Source organism: Macadamia integrifolia, chromosome 9, assembly GCF_013358625.1.
Source record: "Macadamia integrifolia cultivar HAES 741 chromosome 9, SCU_Mint_v3, whole genome shotgun sequence".
Classification (NCBI taxonomy): Eukaryota; Viridiplantae; Streptophyta; class Magnoliopsida; order Proteales; family Proteaceae; genus Macadamia; species Macadamia integrifolia.
This window is the reverse complement of record NC_056565.1, coordinates 26984956-26996761: the sequence shown is the minus strand read 5'-3', so window position 1 is coordinate 26996761 and position 11806 is coordinate 26984956. Positions and strand designations below refer to the sequence as shown.

Sequence of the window (11806 nt, the reverse complement as noted above, 5' to 3'; positions counted from 1 at the left end):
GATACTGAAATTTAAATTGGCAAGACCTTATCCCTGTTGAATACTAAGACCTAGGTTGATAATTAATTGAAAGAAATTTTAGGAATTGAGGTTACAATAATCTATATGGGCAAAATTCTGTTAAAACTCTAACACAGGAGTTTAAATTCAAAGTTTAATTTTATAAATCCCATCTCGAAGATTCTGATATGAGCTTAAATGGGACTTAGATACTCTCTTTTAAACTTGTGGGTAGGTATATCAATTCTGAATTGAGAAATTGAATAGGGAGATGAATCAATTGAATTTCAGAAATGATATATCCTTGTTCACTGCAAACAGTTTTTTGAATTTCACATGGAATTTCAATAAATGGAAGCCAAAATCATGTACCCAAGTCTCACATACCTTATGGAAACCCGGAATTGAGGAATTAAACTCAAACAGGGTTTACAATAAGTAGTATGTGGTTAGCAGAATCAGATTCTGCAGAATTAAGGGTAAACGGTGCTACACGACCGGCCAGCCGGTTGTCACCCGAGTAACCCACCGGTTAAGGTTCCAGAAGCCAGTTAAGCTATGCAATAGATTAGTAACCCTTTGGATATATTGGGGACTTAGTATATATAAAATTTATGAAATTATGACCCAAGACCATAGGATTTAATGCTTGGAATTGCAAATGGCCATAAGGACTGCAGGTATGGGTGGAACCCCTCTACTCGGATGAGATCCTGTCAATAAATCTTTATACAAATACCACTATAGAGGAAGTTCGGAACCAGAATACAAAAATGGGAAGAAAAAACAAAAGACCTCTATGGTTAGTGATTAGCACATTTATATGTGAAATCTAGGGCATAAAAGCATCAATTTTTACATATTTTAAATGGAGCTATCTTGGGTTTTACTCTCTTTTTGCAAGTTTTGTATTTTAAAAGCCTTAAGAAATGTCGAGCACCATATCTCCAATTTTACACATAAAGAGGTCCTGTTTCTTTTCATGGCTGTGAAGAGGACAAAATTCTGAGCAAGATGGACGTGTTGTATTAAAAGTACACATTTGTTTAGACACCCATACATGTGATTATTCTTTTCGGGCCAGAAAAAGAATAATGGACCAGAACTGAACCGAGATGTAGGCCAGCCCTTCTGCAGTTGTCCCAGGGGAATAGTCTAGATGCCAACAAGATGGAGGAACCCATATGGGGTGTTGAACACTCTCTCTCCTCCACTTTGGGTGATTCTCTCTTTTGGAGATTTTGTGAAGATTTTCTCTCCTATTTTCCACCTACTTAAAGCACCAAGGGCATGGACGAGATTCCCCATTAAATTAGAAGATTAGTCAAAGCTAAGCAAGAAAAATCATCCAAAGGAGAGGAGTTCTACGCAAGTTAGAAGAAAAGAGAGAAAAAATAGGAAAAGAAAAAGGAAAAAGAAGAAAAATCGTGGGATTCCCTCTCTCTCCTATTTTTTCTTCATTCTCTCCCCTCCACCTCACAAAATCGCCCAAGGGATCCACCCTTGGGCATTCTCCTCTTTTCTCCCCTACTTTCTCTCCATTTTTCTCTTAATTTCTATTTTCCAACTCATCACAGTCGATTGTCTAAAATCCCATTTTTTAGGAAACCAAAATTCCCCTATACCCTATATAAGAGGATCATCCAAGCCCTAAAGGGGCATCCTTCTTTTGTGCTTCTCACCTCTAGTTCTCTCTTCTTCGCCTAGTTTTCATTATGCTCTCTTTTTAGTTCTAGTTTTAGTTCTTTATTTTTGCTTTAAACACTTTTGCAATTTGGTTTTATTAAATTAATGCAAATTATTTTATGTTTATTTTTTTATGCAATTCAAGTTATTCAAAAGTGTAATAATTTTAATTTCTAGTTATAGGCTTAGTTCTAGATGACAAGACCAAGTTGTGGAGCATCTCTTTCAAGTTCATCTTTTCTCTTCTAGATTTGTTTTCTCCAGGCCTTGCAATTTCAGATTTGGTTTATTCTAGATCTGGTTTTTAGGACTGGTAGTATTTCAAATTAACCAAGTTTTGAAGTTCAGCTATTAAAGTTCAGGTAAGTAGGCTTCTATATAAGTCTTCTCACCCCCCCCCTCTCATTCTCTCTTCTTGCTACCCATCATTCTTAAATTAGGTTTTAAATTTTTGGTTTTACATTATTGTTTTCCCTTTCCCCCAAGGTTCATGGCTAGATTATGCATTGGCTTTGCCCCTCTCTAGCCATAGAACCATCCTTCTATTTCAGTTATTTACTTTTAGTCATCCCTTCCCCTTAAGCTAAGTAGAAAAGCCCTTGTAAGAGTAACTCTCTGGTCAAGTAGGGAAGCTCATATTATTTATGGTTCATCCCTCGAGCTAAGTAGAGAACCTACTTACGTGCCTCTCTCTGACATTGTCCTCTTTATTTGTACTTTTCTTTACTTTTCAGCACCTTTCATTTCAGCACTTTTACTTTCATTTATTTGCTTTTTAATTGTGTGGTTTGAGTATTTAAATTCCTAGATGACGAATGGCTAGGGTTAGATGTGAATGGTTAGGCCATTTAATTTTTATTGCAATTTCAATTCCAATTTCCCTAGATGCGTTTGGTAGGACATTTTTAGATGCATGTGTTTTAGGGCAGTAGTTAGAATTAGATCACAATCATCAATCTGTTCACTTTCACATTATTAGAAGAAGCCAAAAATAAAGTGGCTACTCTCCTTGTATTTGACCCATTAGTTACACTGATCCGTACACTTGTGGTTACTTTTAAATCTCAAACAAGTTTTTGGCACCGTTTCCGAGGAGACAGTTCCATGTTATTTTTCGCTTTCTTTTGGTAAATCGAAGTGCTTTATTTTATTTTTGTTTTATCATTTATTGAATTCCTGAGAAGAACAACTTGCAATAATGGTTGTATTGGTGGAGATCGCCAAGCCACACAGTATGGTAAAGATAAGTTTCGCCCTGTAGCAGTACCTCAGGAATTGAGAAACCCTGGATCCATGCCGATAAGCTCGCAAAAAGCCAAAAAAAAATCAAAAATCAAAAAAAATATTTTCCATTCTCTTGTTCTAGTCTTATTCTAGTTGTGGATAGTGTTCTGTTGCATGAGTGCTAGGTGGGTACATAATAATGTGAACCAGTTAGAAAGAATAAATCCAACAAGTAGGGATCCTATACGTATACTGTCATTAATACCTTTCATTATGGGAGGCCTAGACCAATAGCAAAACCCTCCACCTGAATCTCTGAAAGATAGGTTCTACCCTGCTAGAGCAATCCAACCTTCCTGCATAGTCCTACCACAAGCCCAGGGCAATAATTTTGAGCTTAAATCTCAATTCATCATTATGTTGCCCCACTTCCATGGGCTGACCTCTAAGGATGCATACCAATTTTTAAGGGAATTTGAAGGGGTATGTGTCCTAATTAAGATCCAATAGCTTTCTGATGATGTTGTTAAGCTTAGGTTCATCACTTTTGCATTAAAAGACCAAGCTAAGAAGTGGTTGTATGGGTTACCCACAAATTCTACAACCACATAGGAAAACTTCACAATTTTTTTCCTTAAGAAGTGTTTCTCAACTCACAAGACCAATAAGCTTAGAAGTGATATCCTTCAGTTTAGCCAAAAGCCTAGTGAGTCCTTTTCCAAACTTATGGAGAGATTCAAGGATCTACTCCAATAATGCCTTCACCATGGCCTAGATTTATGGCATTTATGTCAAACAATTTATGAGGGTATTGATTACCAACTAAATAAATGATAGTCTGTGTACCCTGGGGGATTCACATCCTTTACAGATGAAGGAAAGGCATGGGAATTCTTACTTGACTTAATTGACAAAACCCGTGAGTGGAATCAACCCAAGAGAGTGAAAGAACCATAGGAGAAAAATAATATTTTGTGGATGGGTTAGTAGCCAAGGAAGCCCACTTGGATAGTCTAATCAAAAGGATTGAGGGTATTATTCCTAAAGAGCCATCATCAGTCAATATGGTTAAGATGTGCAATTGGTGCCAGTCCCCTAGACATGTAATAGAAGAATGCCCCAACACCTTTGGAGGCACTTCCAATGACAGTGTTAATACCTTATATCAGAATAATCCATATAGTAACTCTTACAATCCAGGGTGGAGAAATCACCAAAATTTCTCCTGGAACCAGGGCAACCAAGTAGGACCTGCTTCCAATTTTCATAATCAAGGACAACCTAGACCCCAAAGGCCTCCCTTTACACAATAGCCTTTTTCCCAAAATAATTTTCCTAGGCTAAATGTAGGATCTCAAGCTAGTTTTTGTAGGCCCCATCTCCTATCATCTTATTAGTAACCCTCTAGGTTTACCAACACTGGAGAGGCAAGTAGATTGAGTGACTTGGAAAAAAATATGACCCTCCTTATGACAAGTCATCAAAATATTATGAGAGAACTCTCCTAAGTTGTCTTAATTTTGCATGAGAAGGAGAAAGGAACGTTGCCTAGTCAACCAGAGCTTAACCTTAGGCATTAGCCTATTAGTTCACAAGCGCCACCTAATGCATCATTGAATGTAGTACAAGGTCAGACCCAACAAGGGCCCTCCAACCAATGTCATATTGTTTATGCCCTTAGGAGTGGTAGAGAGTACCAACAGACTATTCCTAAATCTTTCCCATCTATTATTCCTGTTAACTCTCCTTCTATTGAGGACACAAGTGTGCCTCTTGTTCCAGGTTCGTCTGATGAACCTAAAGCAACTAAATATGATTTGGTTGAGGAAACCAAATATAATTCTCCTGAAAAAGAGTAAAATCCTGACAGTCCTTATGTTCCCCCTATCCCCTTTCATAATCGCTTGGTAAACAAAAAGAAGATTGTTTCCATGGATAAAATTTTAAATGTCTTCAAAAAGGTAGAAGTGAACATCCCTCTTTTAGATGCCATATCCCAGATCCCCACCTATCCAAAGGTCCTGAAAGATTTCTGTACTCACAAACGTATCAGGAGTGTGCCCAAAAAGGCGTTCTTGGCAGATAACATTAGTTCCATAATTACTCAGTCTATAGCAGCCAAGTATAAGGATCCAGGGAGCCCTACCATAGCTTGTGTCATAGGAAACACCTACATTGAGCATGCCTTACTTGACCTTGGTGCAAGTGTGAATCTTTTGCCTTACCATGTGTATAAACAACTAGGATTAGGAGAATTGAAAGCCATTGGAACTACTCTTCAGTTGGCAGATAGGTCTGTTAAGATTCCTAAAGATATGGTTGAGGATGTCTTAATTAAGGTAGGGGAATTCTTATTCCCTATTGATTTCATTGTTTTAGACAACCAACCAGTTGCCAACATTTGGGACCAGATCCTAATCATTCTTAGTAGACCGTTCCTTACCACCAGTAATGCCATAATCGATTGCAAGAACGATACCATGAAACTTTCTTTTAGCAACACTTCTATGGATTTTAATGTCTTTAAGTTAGGTAAACAACCAAATCCCCATGAGAAGGAAGTTCATACGCTCCAAGAAATTTTAGATTCCATTAAGACTTATTTTGATATTGATTTTGATTCTGAATTTCAAGAGTGTATAGAATAATTGGGTGGTTTTCATGATGGAATTATGTCTAAGGTTTGGAGTCTCCAACCACTTATAGAGCCCATTGACCCTTATCTACCTTAATGCCTAAGCCTTCCATTATTGAACCCCCTAAGCTTGACTTGAAGTAGTTGCCCTCTAGTCTTAAGGATGCTTTCTGAGGTAAGGATCGCACTCTTCCAGTCATCATTGCTTCTGATTTGACTTCAAGTCAGGAGGAGGAGTTGATCAAGCTTCTAAAGGAAAATAAGCAAGCCATAGGATGGACCATGGCTGACATCAAAGGAATTATTCCTTCTATTGTTTAACATCATATTCACCACATTAAGGGGTCCAAATATTCAACGGAACCCCAGAGAAGAGCTAACCCAGTGATGAAGGGAGCCATCCAAAAAGAAATTCTAAAGTGGATGGATAATGGGATCATTTATTACATTTTTGATAGGGACAAGCTTTTTTGCAATAGATCATTTAAGGCCCTCATGAAGAAATATGGGATCACCCATAAGCTTGATATACCCTATCATCCCCAAACTAGTGGCCAGGTTGAGGTATCCAATAGGCAGATTAAACAAATTTTGGAAAAGATTGTCAACCCTAAGCGTAAAAGGTCTCATAGAACTGCACTCAAGACTGATCTTGGACAATCTCCTTACCACCTTGTGTATGGGAAGGCATGTCATCTTCCAGTTGAGTTAGAGTATAAAGCCTTTTGGGCTATAAAGAAGCTTTTATGAATTTTGATCTGCCTACTGCCAGTACTCATAGAGGACTCCAATTAGCGGAGTTAGAGGAGCTTTGCAATGATTCCTATGACAATGTTAGGATTTATAAGGCAAAAACCAAGGCTTTTCATGATAAGCAAATCGTTAGGAATTCTTTCACATCTGGTGATAAGGTTTTGCTTTACAATTTTAGGTTGCATATTTTTCCAGGCAAGTTGAGATCCCATTGAGATGGTCCTTATGTTGTGCAAATTATTTTTTCTCATGGTGCTATTAAGGTGTTGAACCCTAGCATAGGTGCAATTTTTAAGGTCAATGGTCAACAGTTGAACCCTTCATTGAGTTATCATCTTCTACTCTGGAAGAGGTCATGGATCTCCATGAACCTCTTTACATAAATGACTAACTTTTAACCAAGTGTAACCCCCATTGCATTGTCTTTGCTTTTAATTCTTTCCATGCATTGAGGGCATTGCATAACTTAAGTGTGGGGGAGGGAAACTAGTGTCTTTTTGTTTTTATTTCTTCCCTTTAATTGTGTTTTTTTTCTTTTTGTTTTTAAGCTTGCTAAGGATGAAGTCCTACTTTGGTTTTTGGCTAATGATCATACCATTCGATTTCTTGATGTATGAAAGTAACAATTTTGATTTAGGTACCCATCTTGAACCAAAAATACCCTGTTGAGAAAAAAGAAACAAGCATGTCTCTTGAGGCGGGGCTCTCTTTTAAAAAAATAAGAAACCCTTGTTTTTCGGTGTTCGACCATATGTAAATCTATGGGTTCCTTGTACTCTTGATATGGAGTTGAGACTTTCTTTTTAGATTGGCATGAGTTGACAAATACACAATTTTAAATGAAGTGTGGAAAGTGATATAAATGAAAAGTAAAAGTTGATTTCCTTGGAACTAGATACGGCATTGCACCTTAGGAAGCAGAGTGTCTTGATCAAAACTCTTAGGGAAGAAACTTCTGAAAGAACTCTAGCATCACTGTCCATATGGGCATATGCAAAAAGTGAAGCTACATAGTAACTTGGGTGTCTGGTGTTTGCTCCACTATCATTCAAGCTAATAGTAGTGGAGTAGGATAGAGTTTATTTTAAAAAAAAAAAATCACAAAGCAGGAAAGTATGTGTAAATGTCATCAATGCCTTGGTAACATGTTTGGTTAAAAACACTCCATGCCTTAGTCTTTTGTTCTCTATTACTTCACAAGTGGTCTTGCCTTATTATAAGGATGTTTTAAAAGAGACAAGGTGAGTTCCAAATTAAGTAATATGCTTATGCCTGAAATTGATATGGGGTAAAAAAAAATGTGGGTGTCCCTAGATCAAGTGTAAGAGAAATTATCTTTGCTCTGGATCGGTATGACCCTTACCTTTAGCCAAGGGTAGGATTGGTTTTTTTCTGAATTTTAGGTCTATATTCACTGCAAACACCCACGAGACACAACTTGTCCTCTAGGGATGATCTAAGGGGTTTGAAGGCTTATTGCACATGCTAAGTGCAATCGTGATTCCTACGAAAGTGAGTTAGGTTTTTTGTGTTGTTTACTTTTTACTCTTTTTCTTTTGCTCGAGGACTAGCAAAGTCTAAGTGTGGGGGAATTCTGATGAACACATTTATGTGTGAAATCTAAGGTATAAAAGCATGCATTTTTACATATTTATAATGGTGCTACCTTGAGTTTTACTCTCTTTTTGCAGGTTTTGTATTTTAAAGGTCTTAAGGACTATCGGGTACCATATCTCCAGTTTTACATGTAAAGAGGTCCGTTTCTTTTCATGGTTGTGAAGAGGATGAAATTTTGAATAAGAATGATGTGTTGCATTAAAAGTACACATTCGTTTAGACACCCGTACACATGATTATTCTTTTCGGGCTAGAAAAAGAATAATGGACCAGAACTGAACCGAGATGCAGGCCAACCCTTCTGCAGTTGTCTCAAGGAAATATTCCAGATGCTAACAAGATGGGACCCACATGGGGCATTGAACACTCTCTTTCCTCCACATTGGGCAATTCTCTCTTTTTGGAGATTTTATGAAGATTTTCTCAATCCTATTTTCCACCTACTTAAAGCACCAAGGGCATGGACGAGATTTCCCATGAAATTAGAAGATTAGTCAAAGCTAAGCAAGAAAAATCATCCAAAGGAGAGGGGTTTTGTGCAAGTTTGAAGAAAAGAGAAAAAAATAGGAAAGAAAAAAAAATAAAAATAAGCAAAATCGTGGGATTCCCTCTGTCACCTATTTTTTCACTATTCTCTCCCCTCCACCTCACAAAATTTCCGAAAGGATCCACTCTTGGGAGTTCTCCTCTTTCCTCCCCTATTTTCTCTCCCTTTTTCTCCTAATTCCTATTTTCCACCTCATCACAATCGATTGTCCAAAAATCCCATTTTTTAGATACTAAAATTCCCCTATCCCCTATATAAGAGGATTGTCCAAGCCCTAAAGGGGCATCCTTCTTTTGTGCTTCTCTCCTCTAGTTCTCTCTTCTTCTTCTAGTTTTCATTATGCTCTCTTTTTAATTCTAGTTTTAGTTCTTTATTTTTGCTTTAAAACTTTTGTAATTTGGTTTTATTAAATTAATGCAAAGCCTTTTATGTTTTATTTTTTTATGCAATTCAAGTTATTCAAAAGTGTAATAATTTTAATTTCTAGTTCTAGGCATAGTTCTAGATGACAAGAACAAGTTGTGGAGCATCACTTTCAAGTTCAACTTTTCTCTTCTAGATTTGTTTTCTCCAGGCCTAGTACTTTCAGGTTTGGTTTATCCCAGATCTGGTTTTTAGGACTGGTAGTATTTCAAATCGACCAAGTTTTGAAGTTTAAGTATTGAAGTTTAGATAAGTAGGCTTCTATATAAGTCTTCTCACCCCCCCCCTCTCATTCCCTCTTCTTACTACCCATCATTCTTAAATTAGGTTTTAAATTTTCAGTTTTACATTATTGTTTTCCCTTTCTCCTACGATTAATGGCTGGATTATGCATTGGTTTTGATCCCCTCTATCCATAGAACCATCATGTTATTTCAGTTATTTATTTTTAGTCATCCCTTCCCCTTAAGCTAAGTAGAAATGCCCTTGTAAGAGTAACTCTCTGATCAAGTAGGGAAGCTCATATTGTTTATGGTGCATCCCTCGGGCTAAGTAGAAAAACCTACTTGTGTGCCTCTCTTTGGCTTTGTTCTCTTTATTTGCACTTTTCGTTACTTTTCAGTACTTTTTATTTCAACACTTTTTCTTTCAGTTATTTGCTTTTTAATTGTGTGGTTTGAATATTTAAATTCCTAGATAACGAATGGTTAGGTCGTTCAATTTTTATTGCAATTTCAATTCCAATTTCCCTAGTTGCGTTGGTTAGGACATTTTTAGATGCATATGTTTTAGGACGGTAGTTAGAATTAGATCACAATCATCAATCTATTCACTTTCGTATTACTAGAAGAAGTCAAAAATAAAGTGGCTACGCTCCTTGTGTTCGACCCATTAGCTACACTGATCCGTACGCTTGCGGTTACTTTTAAATCTCAAACGGTTAGGAATGAGGATGCCCCACTTAAAGTAAGTGAGTAGAATGTAGGATTTTGCTATATATCCGATGATTTAAATATCTTGTGTAATAGGAAATCTGAATTACAGTGTGTAAACCTACTCAAACCAAATAAGTGAATTTTCTAGACTCGAACACCAAGGTGAATGGGTGCCTTGATTTATTTTATGGAGTGTTTATTAAATTATGGTCTTGCCTATGACTCATGAATTATGGTTGTATGCATATAATTATTATTATTGTTGCACTGGTTGTGGACAAGGAAACTAGAGCCGGTAAGACAGGTAAGTTGGGACTCTGAGGAGTGCCCAGAGCTTGTTGTGCTGATGTGAATGGTGGATGTTTGGTTGTGCATCATATAGACATTGTGGGTTAGGCTATCACCACCCTAGTGCTACAACCCCTTGTCAGGAGGGGGATAGGTACTGACTAATCCCGAATTGTGACTGCCTTATTAGTAGTACACTTTCGTGGTATGACGTATTATTCCCAGAGATGGATAGCAACAAGATACGACATACTATATACTTGACTAGCTGGGTTACTAACCTAGGGGTTGGCCGGGGAGACCGAGGCTACTTTTTGGGACTGGCTAACTCTTGTCTGCAACGAGCTTATATTCCTGAGGCCCAACATACATAGTAGGGAATGCCACCTACGTTGCATAGCACTATACTACTGATTTTCGGACTTAGTAATGGACTAAGGAGTAGTGTAATGTTAAATGAATCCATGAGCATCATATAAGGAATGAAGCATGCATTACATCATTCGTATTGTGTGTGCTTACTTGCCCCCTCCCCCTCACTGAGCATGACGTGTTCACCCCTCTCATTTACTTTTCTATGACGAGGCCAGTGTTTTGTCATCTTCCTGCTCTGCTTATGAGACAATGGCCTTAGATCACTTGGCCCATTTTTTAGAGGATGAGGCCAACCATGGACCCGACTGTGGATGTGATGACTATGCCTATGGATGCCAGTACTTTTAAGGAGTCGATAGACTATTCTGACATTTCTTTTTCTCTTTATACATCCACAGGAGAGCACTCTGATGTATATACTTACTTCTAGGATATCATGATTTTGTGTAAATATTATTTTTGAACATTATATATACGACTTTATCTAGATAACTGTAATATAATTTATCACTTAGAGACATTGGAAAATGATGCAATATCTCTCTCAGATGGACTGTTTATATCATTATAAACTCTAATTTATAGTTATGAGTTGTGGTGTTATGAGCTTCCTTAAGTCTAGATCCTGGGGAAATAGGCTGACTGGATCACTGTTAGCAAAAACACATTTAAACACGTTCCCGTTTTTTGGCCTTTTTTAAGACTTAACTTGTTGAACATAATGTCTACGTAATTTACCATATCTCTCTCTCTCAAACTCTGATCCACCTGATTCTTATGCTGACTTGAAGCTAACTGAATGACCTATATTTCTCATGATATCACCTTTAACTCAATATCAATGACCTAAAGTGATGACTACTAACTCAAACCGAACATACATTACTCCAAGAGTGTGTTGACTATGTTGATAACAATGAACAACATCATAGCCAAGCCACATTGCTAAATAAAACTTGGATATGTGTGGTGTATGAATTTAGAATTGGTAATGGATGATATTCGATTATATGTCATAAAACTTATGATGAGACATGAGATACGTATGCATTAGTGTTGGATACTATAGTTATTTTGACTATTAGATGCAAATATTCATGTAATAATTCCTTAATTTATACGAGTATAGTACAGTCTTCTTGGTCCCGTTTGTTTATAAATCCGTACCATTTGTTTTCCATTTTTTACTGTTCTCTATTTTTTTAACCATTTATTTCACAGTATCGTTCGAAAAATTTTATTGTTTAAAACCCAGACTGTCTGTTTTTGTTTTTTTGCCGTTCCCATTTTTGCTAACTATGGACTGGATACGGTGAGGTGTTC

The 11806-nt window shown here is 37.1% G+C and overlaps 1 non-coding gene across 1 annotated transcript; it reads right to left on the bottom strand.

The window, feature by feature from the left end:
- Positions 1–3576: 3576 nt before the first annotated feature.
- LOC122090284 lies at positions 3577–3683 on the bottom strand. The gene has a single exon (XR_006143523.1). It is a non-coding gene; the product is annotated as a small nucleolar RNA R71 (small nucleolar RNA).
- Between the last annotated feature and the right edge of the window lie 8123 nt (positions 3684–11806).